At 31.5% G+C, this 10,092-nt stretch overlaps 2 long non-coding RNA genes across 3 annotated transcripts; one reads left to right on the top strand and one right to left on the bottom strand.

Moving 5' to 3' along the window:
- Positions 1-365: 365 nt before the first annotated feature.
- Positions 366-9,899, bottom strand: LOC105662205 (uncharacterized). The gene is made up of 3 exons (XR_001095633.2): positions 8,000-9,899; positions 6,843-7,091; positions 366-933 (listed from the first exon to the last, which is right to left on the bottom strand). It is a non-coding gene; the product is annotated as an uncharacterized LOC105662205 (long non-coding RNA).
- LOC143264309 (uncharacterized) lies at positions 3,495-5,243 on the top strand. 2 transcript variants are annotated; one of them, XR_013037935.1, is made up of 5 exons: positions 3,495-3,832; positions 3,924-3,985; positions 4,054-4,165; positions 4,429-4,602; positions 5,076-5,243. It is a non-coding gene; the product is annotated as an uncharacterized LOC143264309 (long non-coding RNA). The 2 variants fall into 2 exon arrangements; XR_013037936.1 differs by lacking the exon at positions 4,429-4,602.
- Positions 9,900-10,092: the final 193 nt, after the last annotated feature.

Below are 10,092 nucleotides of genomic sequence, written 5' to 3'. Positions count from 1 at the left end.
TCACAACATGGGGCACGCCAGCCCTCTCAATACCGCTTCACAGCGCACACTCTCTCTCTCTCTCTCTCTTTCCCTCTATCCCTTCTTCGCCACACACTTCCCTTTTTATCTTCTTTCTTTCTCTGCAGTCCTTCTTTTCCAGGTGTTTTTTTTTCAGGGTCCCTTTCTTTCTCCTTTCTTCTCTCAATCACTACACCCTCGTTTTTTTCAGCTTCTTTCGTCAGCTCTCTCTCTCTCTCTCCCTCTCTCTCTCCTTTCTTCTTATGTTGCTCTCGTTTGTCTTTCTGAAAATTTCTCAGTCTTTTTTTCTTTCTTTTTTTAATTTAAGCCAGTCACTCTCCGCGAATTAAGATTTCTCTAGAAGCTGAAGAAATACGATCAATTTTGAATGAAGAACATGGAAAAATCAAGGCTCGATAATTATTCGTGACACCGTATCTCGTTTCCTTCTTAGCACGAGCTTTTCCTTCACCGTGACTAGTGTTCGATCGTTCCTTGTGTATCCTTCCAAGAGAGAGAGAGAGAGGGAGAGAGAGAAAGTCCTTGGAACTTTGTTTCGTTCAAGGACTTCTAAACGTCTTCTCACTCGTATCTCCTCGTTCCGACGTAGATGAGTCTTCTTTTCCCTCATACGAAAAATAACTCTTATTTACAATGCTTCGCGCGCTGAGTTCTTTTTCTTTTTCACTCTCTCTCTCTCTCCCTTCTTATTACGTGATCCACGAATAAGCGCGACCGATTTTTGGTCACCTCTCTCCCGTTCGATTTCCCTCGTTCCCGAACTTCTTCCCGTCCTTTCAACTTATTTTCACTAGCTTACGACGATACGTTCAGTTACCACCTTCTTACTTCCTTGTTTCTATTGCTATAAGTACAGAGACGAGTCTCTCATTCAATTTCACTATCAACTTCCATGATCCTCGATGCTGATGTCTGAAATCAAACAATGCATTCCTGTTATTATTGTCAGAACTATGGCACCTAAAAATGATTACAAATTCTTGCAATGCAATAATAAAATAACTTGGGAATTCGTTCAATTTTGCATTTTCTAGAGTGATCCAAGAAACAGGGATACTGGTGTTCTCCATGCCCGCATCTCTTTAAGACTAGTTTTCACACTCCTCAAAAGCGTTTAAATGAGTAAAAATCAACACTGTTAATCAGAATTAATATACAGTTAATATATAGTAATATATGTGTAGTAATTTATTAACTATGTAACTATACAATCTCTATACCAAGATGTTGTCATCTTAAATATTATAAATAAAAATAAAGAAATTTGAGAATTAAATAATTGTGTAAACTTAGAAATTTAGAAAGAGTTATAAAAAATTTTCAAATTAAGAAATTCTCAAATTTCCAAAATGAGAATCCATCACCCATCAACATCCATCTCTAAAATAACTTATAGTAATCTTTTTATTAACCATATAATTCATACAAATATAAAATAATCTACAATTGATATTATAAACCGTATTTATCAATTGTTCTAATACCTAATTGAAGCATTAAGAAATAGTAATGTGAAGAGACTTTCTAACAGTGCTGTGTGTTTATTACAGAACGAGAGGTTAAAGAATTGATACGCGTACTTATAATCCGAGACAAACTTGTTACTAAATTTGTTACGCGTTCATCCAATTTTAACCTTTATGAAACGGACACGGATTTACTAGTGACGTATTTCGGAATCATACATGCTGTCCATACGCCATTGAACGGACATGTTACTGCTAATCGTATACAGTAGTAACTTTCTTATTCCTTACAAAAAGCAAACATGAATTCTTTAATGATACATCTCGTAAATTATTCAATATGTACACATGACAACGTAAGTTTATTATCCGAAATAAATTCGAACGGTAAGCAAGTAGAAAATTGTACCTAACCTAACAATTTTATTGACACGCTGGCTGCCATGTGGATTGCCGGCGACCGGCATCTCAAATTTTCTGCGATCGAACAATAAGCAAAAAAGAAGTAAAATTCTGAAAATTTGAATCATTTAATATAGCAATTAACATAATTCTATCGTAATAATTATAATACAGTAATAATTCTATCATAATGATCAATTTATGTTTATTTCATATAGATGTGATATCATTTATATTTAACGATATATCGTCAATAAAAAAGAATGAAAAGCGGAACTTTATCGCTGGAATCTATTTATTTTTATTTAAACTTCAAACCAAACCTAACCTAACCCATGCATATAATTTTATTATTAAAATTTGTTTATTCGTTATATTTAAACTTTAAATTTAATTAACCTACTTTCGAACAAAAATAATTAAATCTAAATGATAAATTTATATATAAATTATATTAGAAGATTAAAATTCCTAAATAAAAATAGATTCGTATGATAAAATTACATGTTATATTCTATTTCAGTTATTCCCATTCGCGTTAACGGTATCTCAATAACATATCAATATTCATTGATAACGTTATTGATATCAGCACCTCTATTTTTGGGTTTAAAGATATAACTGACCATTGAATCGATAACGATACATATTGATAATACTGAAACAATTCAATACTGAAATATTCAGTAAGAAATATCGATATGTATATCGACATTTTACTTAGTATCATTTATTGACACTATTTTTCAATCGATACCAAACATTATACTAAAATCAAAAATCACATTTTACGAAGGTATCAAAATATTCGCTTGATATTAATTAAATTAAATTTTCAAAAAATCAAACGTACAAATCCCTGAATTTGGAAGTTTTAAAATTAGAACATTTGCAAATTTGGAAATTAAGGTATTTGTATAAATTTCCCATTATTTAATTTTTTAAATTACCAAATTTCAAAGTTTATAAGTTTAAAAATTTAAAAATTTACTAAACACAAACTAAACGAGTGGTGGGGCTTCCTTCCCCTACGTCGCCATTTTCCCTAGGGAAGCCTACCATGCTTGCCAATTAATGAGTATCAGACAGGTATTGTTTACAAATTTTGTACATAGATATCAAACAGATATCGATACTATCTGGTATGAAATGAAAATACGCAGATTGGTATCAATAGTATCGATACAATATCGGTCCCAACTTTAAAGCATAAGTCACGATTCAACAACATTTAAGAAAGTAATTGTATCAACGATTGTTATCATCTTAAATCGTTGATAAAATGTTTTTAATAATGTCAATCTGATTACTTTCGAAATATATCTTACGAGTAAGCTACCCAATAAGTGTCGACGGTAAACGTGTCGCCTATTATTAGACGCGTCGTTTCCGCATACGCGCACGTAGGATGCGTTATACACAGGTTTATTTAGTGGAAAGAAAAGTAGTCTAATCGTTTAAACTTTTAATCAAACTTTTAATTGTATTTATATTTTGCAACAATTTCAGTCTAATAAAAACATAGAAATATGATAAACATATATAACAAATGAAAATTAAAAAAAGAAAGACAAATTTGCAATACTATAATTAGTGCATAAAACAATATTAAATGTGATGAGAGTATTTTCATTTTATCAATGTAATTTGAAGAAATTATTATCATGTTGTGAATCGTAACATCAATTTTGATAAGTATCTAATATCCATGTTGAACTTTAAATTAAAATAAGAAATAAAACTGGAAATATAAATTATCAGATTTCAAAAGAATGTTTCTTAACCTCTTGTTTGTACAACATATATAACTAACGTTATTACAACTGTTTAATTTTTGCTATTATCCATTGGAGTACGAAGTAGAGGACTAGATGCGGAACAGTTTCTTATTGATATAGAAATACACATTGTGAATTTTAATGTCTGAACCTCAACGCAAAAATGTACCAAACTTACTTTTTTTTCTTAAAATGACATTTTATTTCAGATATGAAATTTTGCACTCTTTCCAATGACAAAAATAATTTATTTCAGATCACTTAGTTTTTAATATAATAACGCAAAAATTGTGAAACGTATTTATATATTATCTTAAGGTATTTGCATCTTTGATTTACTTTCCTCTAAAATTTAAAAAGTATGGCTTATTAAATTCTGATTCTAGAGTCTAAATATACAGTTGTAAATTCAATAATATTAAAATACCAAACAATTCACATTAAACACTGTTTTGATGAATTTGTAATAGATGAACGTCTGCAGAAAGACTAAATAAAGTAAGTACCACAAAGAATTATTTGCGAATAGTCAGCCATATGTTAAAAAGTTGTTTGTGAATATTCTTACTAAAATTTTAACTTCTATGTATTTATTTGAATCCTAAACAATTACAGTTTATTTATTTCTCTATGACTTACAAAACAATATATAATGTTTAACAAATGGACACTAAACAATAACTAAGTTATTGGAACAGCTAGTTACTTATCATAATCTATATAATAGTTTTTAAATATTTGTAATTTCATAACTGTTTTAGTTGTAAATAAATAACAATGTTACTAATTCATGAAAACCGGGTTTACTATTCGAAACATAATAATAATCTTCCCAAACTATGGTAATAATACATTAATACAAATTTAAATAAAATATAATTATGAAAGTAAACAATTTAAAAAAAGGAAAATGGGTTCATTATTGAAACCATAAGGTAATATTTTAATCGCATTAACTTTCATGAACTTTATTTGCTTATTTATTTGTGTCATTTATTTCATTGACAGTTTTAAAAAGAAAAGAGTAACATTATAAAAGCATAAAAAGAGTAATATTAATTAAGACATATTATCAAAATGGTTTTGAAAAGCATACTTAAACGAATTTAATATTGTTATTGTTATAATAGTTGTTATAATTTTAAGATAAGATTACTTATTATCAATATTAATGACGATGTACATTCTTATCTTATATCATTACCCCCAAGGAACTCAATAAATATATAATGTCAATATATTTATATATATACTAATTAATATAATAAAAATATAAAATCAACCAAAAGTGACACTGAAAATAGAAAAAAATACATGTAGATAAAATGATTGTTTCTAAAACTGTATAGTTTACTGTTTATAGAATTTCGTAGACATAACAATATTATAACCTGTTTACATTTTTTAGCATACACTGGAAAATATGTATAGACATAATAACCAAAAGTGAGAAATGCAAAAAGAAAAAAATATTTCAAACAACTGCATACTTTTAATTACGAAGGCATTAAATATAAATCTAAATATATAACATACAAATAATTTATAATTCATGTAATCTTCTCTTAAATAATGTAAAAACATGTATCACAATATTTTTCTTTAATCAGATTAAATATTACAGATTAAATTTTACAATGTACGATAATGCATAAAATCTCATACAAATGTACTTCATACTTATAACAATTAATATTCATTTGCCAATATAATCATCACACTATCATTAATGATTATTTAAAATAATGAAGTCACTCATTATTTTCAATTAAAAATTTAAAATAATTTTTCGGTATGGTATCTATAAAATAAATAATGCTTGGTAAATATTTATTTTATATATTTATAAATATCAAATGATATATATTTTTCTGCAGTTTAGTTCCAATAGGTAATGATTTAATGATTAATTAATTTAAATAAATCCTTCAATTATATAAAATATGTAATGGTAGATATTCAGCAATAATAAGCAAAATTACTTTTTTTAACTCATTTAAAATTAATTTAACTGTACATGTCTTTCATCAATTTAAACATAATTCAAAATTAAATTACGTTTTTCATAATTTTACACAACTATCAATATTAAATATAATTAACTCAACATAAATTATTTACAATTACACAAATAAAAATAACACTAGATGTTACTCTAATATAGTACATTATAATAGACTATTAATATTTAAATTTAAAATTATTGCTTATCACAATCTAGAAATGTTATTTTTAATTACTGCAAATATACTCTAATTACAGTGAATAATTAACCCTAATTACTGCTTAAAGAGTTCTAATTTTCTTAGTACAAAACTCTTTTCTAGACAATATGATTAATTGTTAATAAACTAAAATGCTATTTTACTTTCTTTAATTGTAATATGACCTTGAGTATATTCACTACATTAAATTGTTTAATTTCTATTGATTGCTTTTGTAGCAAATTTCGATAATAAATAAAAACATTTCGTACATCTACTAGTTAAAGGTTATATTTAGTAATAAATGCATTACTCTTATTATGCTTTTAAAAGACAACACATGTATAAGTATAAATTTTCAAAAATGTGTATTGAAGTTTACTACTTATTAATTTATTAAAATGGACAAATATAAACATAGTATACAATCCTGTTTATTACTATTTGAAAATAATAAAAGTAGAAATAGAATAAGAAATGAGAAATGAAATAATCTATGATTAGTTTTGAGGTTAAGTTATAACGATTAGTAACCTAACCTAGCAATGTATGCTTACTTATTCTACGAATCATAACGATTACAAAATCATGAATTTCTCAGCCAGAAAATCAAATTAAAGAAAAACGAGAAAGAAAGCACAGAAAACTCAATCACGAAAATCGATTACCACATATATATGAATACAAACGTGTTATACATTGTTCTTAAGTCATTTACCTTTCTGTTGCGATACGGACGTTTCGGCAGAATTAACGTTAAAAACTTAACCTCAATTTTTTTTCAAATAATAAAAGCGAAATTAGTGTTTATCAATCGTATATTTTTTTTTATTTCAGCTCCCAGAAATCCTTGCTTAACTGACCTATGTTTTTTCCTTTATTACAAAAAAGTAATTAAAATATATGCATTGCAAGAACCAATAATCATTTAAACTGATATACAAAAATTATGTATAAAGTTTTTAACTCACCAAGTATTTTTCATTATCATCTGCTTCGTCAAATACTGACAAACTTCACTTCACAATACAGTACAAAAAACAAGCACAAGTGTTTTTTAACAATACTAAACTGTTAGTGAACGCTTCGTTTTCTAAAAATCTTCACTTTTCCTTTTTACTTGATAAAATCACACAAATTCCTTCATTTATTCTTCCTTGAAGTTCTTCGATCACAGTACAAAATGTGCTTAACTTTTCCTTTGGTAACCAATAGCGTGACTATAATAACAAAAGAATGAACAAATTGTAACTATGAATTTAAATATTAAATCACACAAATATGAAAACATCTACAAGACAAGATATTGAAGAATCATCTTAAGGTGGTTATATCACGACTGCCACGTTTAAAACAGGACATTAGTAAATACGATAAACAAAATAATCTTAGTCAAAAATTTTTATTACAGAGTACATAACTTTCTAAATAATACTGACACAAAATAGAATACCTCTATGATGTAAAGTAAAGAAAAAATAAATACTTTCCAAGTCAGTTAATGGATATAAATTATTAACAAAGAATACACCTGCTGTTTTCCTAGTATGTAACTTACATTATATCTGACTACACTTATGTAGTTTTTCAAGAAAATTTCAAATAGCATTCTGGCATTATATTTGAAAATATATCTCTAGCAAATGTTTTTTCTATACGAACATGTTAAATGTTATTATGATTTCTAATACAACAAGGTTAACAGGTACCCATTCAATAAACCATTTGATGCATAGGTAATAATTGATTGTTTAATAGTAATATACTGAAATAGTGAAATAGTAAAAATGATAGAATAGTAAAACAATAAAATAACAAAATGGTAAAATTACTATTAAAATAGTTCAACAATATATTAATAAAATGATAAAAAGATAGAACAGTAAAATAATAAAATACCCGTATAAAAATAACGTCTGTTCTTTTGAAAGTATATGCAAACAGGTAAGATACTGTTCGTTTAAATAGAAGAATAAAATTATCTCCGTTTTGCTATAGTTAACCTTTCTGAAATTTTACTAATATTCCGATATTATGATCGTTATTTAAATTCAATTAAACTTTTAAGAAATTTGTTAATAAAATCATATTCGTGATACAACCACCTTAAAATGTAAGCTCGACGTACGATTCACACGCCCCTGATGTACCGACCGTATTTCACACGTGGACACTTGTATCTTTTCGTTAATACGAGCGGTTAAAATGTCGGACTCCCACGCTACCACCTTCAGATAACTACACGTAATGGTTGACACTGTATGCACGGTACGGCACAGCACTATTAATTTCAAAGTAGATCCACCGTTTCTAGGAAAGAATCGGGAGGATACAACACGAGTATATCACCGTCGAAATCCTTCCATTTGTTCTAGTCACCTGTTACGAGCTCACAGGCTTGACCCTCTTCCTGGCTAAATTTTTATTTTCTTTCGCACACCATCGAGGCACGATGTAATTTCTAAACACACGAACGAACGATTCACAAGTCTTTGTTCAAAGCGCACAAGCACGAGCAAAGGGGGAAAAAAGTTAATGGCTACCGTTTGTTTTCTTTCATTCGTTCGTTCAGTTACGAATACGTTGGATCGGGTTTAATCGGGTCAAATCGGCTCGATTCAGGTTATGGCCATCGGGGAATCGAGCATGCTTTGCATGACGCAGCCCGACGACAGGTATATCACGTGGTTCGTCGCGTCCCTTTCTCAGCCGCAACGTCACCGATACAGTTCTTTTTCGATCGACTCGTTTGGGAGTCGTTGTTCAGAGTTGGTCGGCGACTTGTCGCTCTATGAATAGATACTTGAACGAATCCAGATTATTGGTGCGATCGAGTACATACACTAGTAGACATACTGCGTACACCAGATCGTGTTCTGGCGCCGTCGGCGCTGCTGCTGCGGACGGAGAAGGCCGGAGTAATAAAACTGGCTGACACCCCCGCGAAAGCGCTGCAATGAACTCGCCCGATTCGAAGGGTCAAAAGCACCGCGGCAAAATAATAACAGAACGCAGCCGCCGCCACCAGCGTCGTCGTCGCCGCCACCGTCGTCGTCGTCGTGTGGGCTGGGGGGTCAGCAGCGTCGCCGCCGTCGCCGTCACTCGGGACTTTCCTCGAACGAGCGTTCGCCGTTGTTTCTGCCGTTGCCGCCGCCGCCGCGAGAAAAACGGCGCGACGCCCCGACGCGGCGGAAAGTTGTCAAAACAGCACAACGTCACGCGCAACTACTGCTGCTTCTTCTGCTCCTGCTCCTGCTGCTGCTGCTGCTGCTGCTACCACTACTACTACTACTACTGTTAACGCTGTTCCACCTTCTCCTTCTTCTCCTTCTCCTTTTCCTTCTACTACTGTTGTTATTGCTATTGCTGCTGCTCTTGCTGGTGGTTGTTCGCGGCCGCGGGTTTTGGCGGGTTTCCACGAGCGACGAGCGCGCACACCACTGGCACACACCGCGGCCGCCGTGCATTCACCTCGTCCTCACACCTTGCGCCACCGCTGTCGCCGCCGTCGCTATCGCTATAGCCACCACTTTTAACGTTGTTACTCTGGCCTTTGTCCTTAATAACGTTTTTACTCTTACTGTTATCGATATGTTTGGTAGAGAAAATTTGATCACTTCATGCCGTCGCGATCCGCTATTACCGACACTTGGTCGTACGCTTCGATAGGGTCGAGAATTATTTCGCCACGCTACTTTCCGGCACGAGCAAAGATTACACACCCTTAAACTAACCTTATCATTTTCAACGTAACTGATTACATATTGCGACGCGCGAAACGATACATAAAAACTGTTCAACGTCCTTTCACTAGACACGAGATTTGTATCCCCTAATCGCGGAGATACCGCATCACTTTCACGGGCGAACATGGAGCTCGATCCATGCCGAATGTTTTGCGAAATGTCCGCATCTCCATTTTGTGGCGCTTCTGATCTGTCGTTCCCCTCTGCCTCGCTATGTTTTCGTCTTTTCCATGTGGTCTTTACCGGTATCCAGGTTTACCAATTCCATAGGTGCTATACAGTCTGTTCCACGAGTGATTGCACTAACTATACTTTGTTCAGCAAGAAAGCATACTCAAATCGCGCAACTCAGCTAACTTCTGTAGATTCCCCACCAGTTAGCGCTGCCCCACTACTACACGCCTCTTGTATCATTCGTTATATACATGATGGACAAAAATATGTCGATAAAGAAAAAATGTGACGAATGGATCAA

Source organism: Megachile rotundata, chromosome 4 (assembly GCF_050947335.1).
Source record: "Megachile rotundata isolate GNS110a chromosome 4, iyMegRotu1, whole genome shotgun sequence".
Lineage (NCBI taxonomy): Eukaryota > Metazoa > Arthropoda > Insecta > Hymenoptera > Megachilidae > Megachile > Megachile rotundata.
Note: the sequence above shows the minus strand (reverse complement) of the source record. Positions and strands in the feature narration are given on the sequence as shown.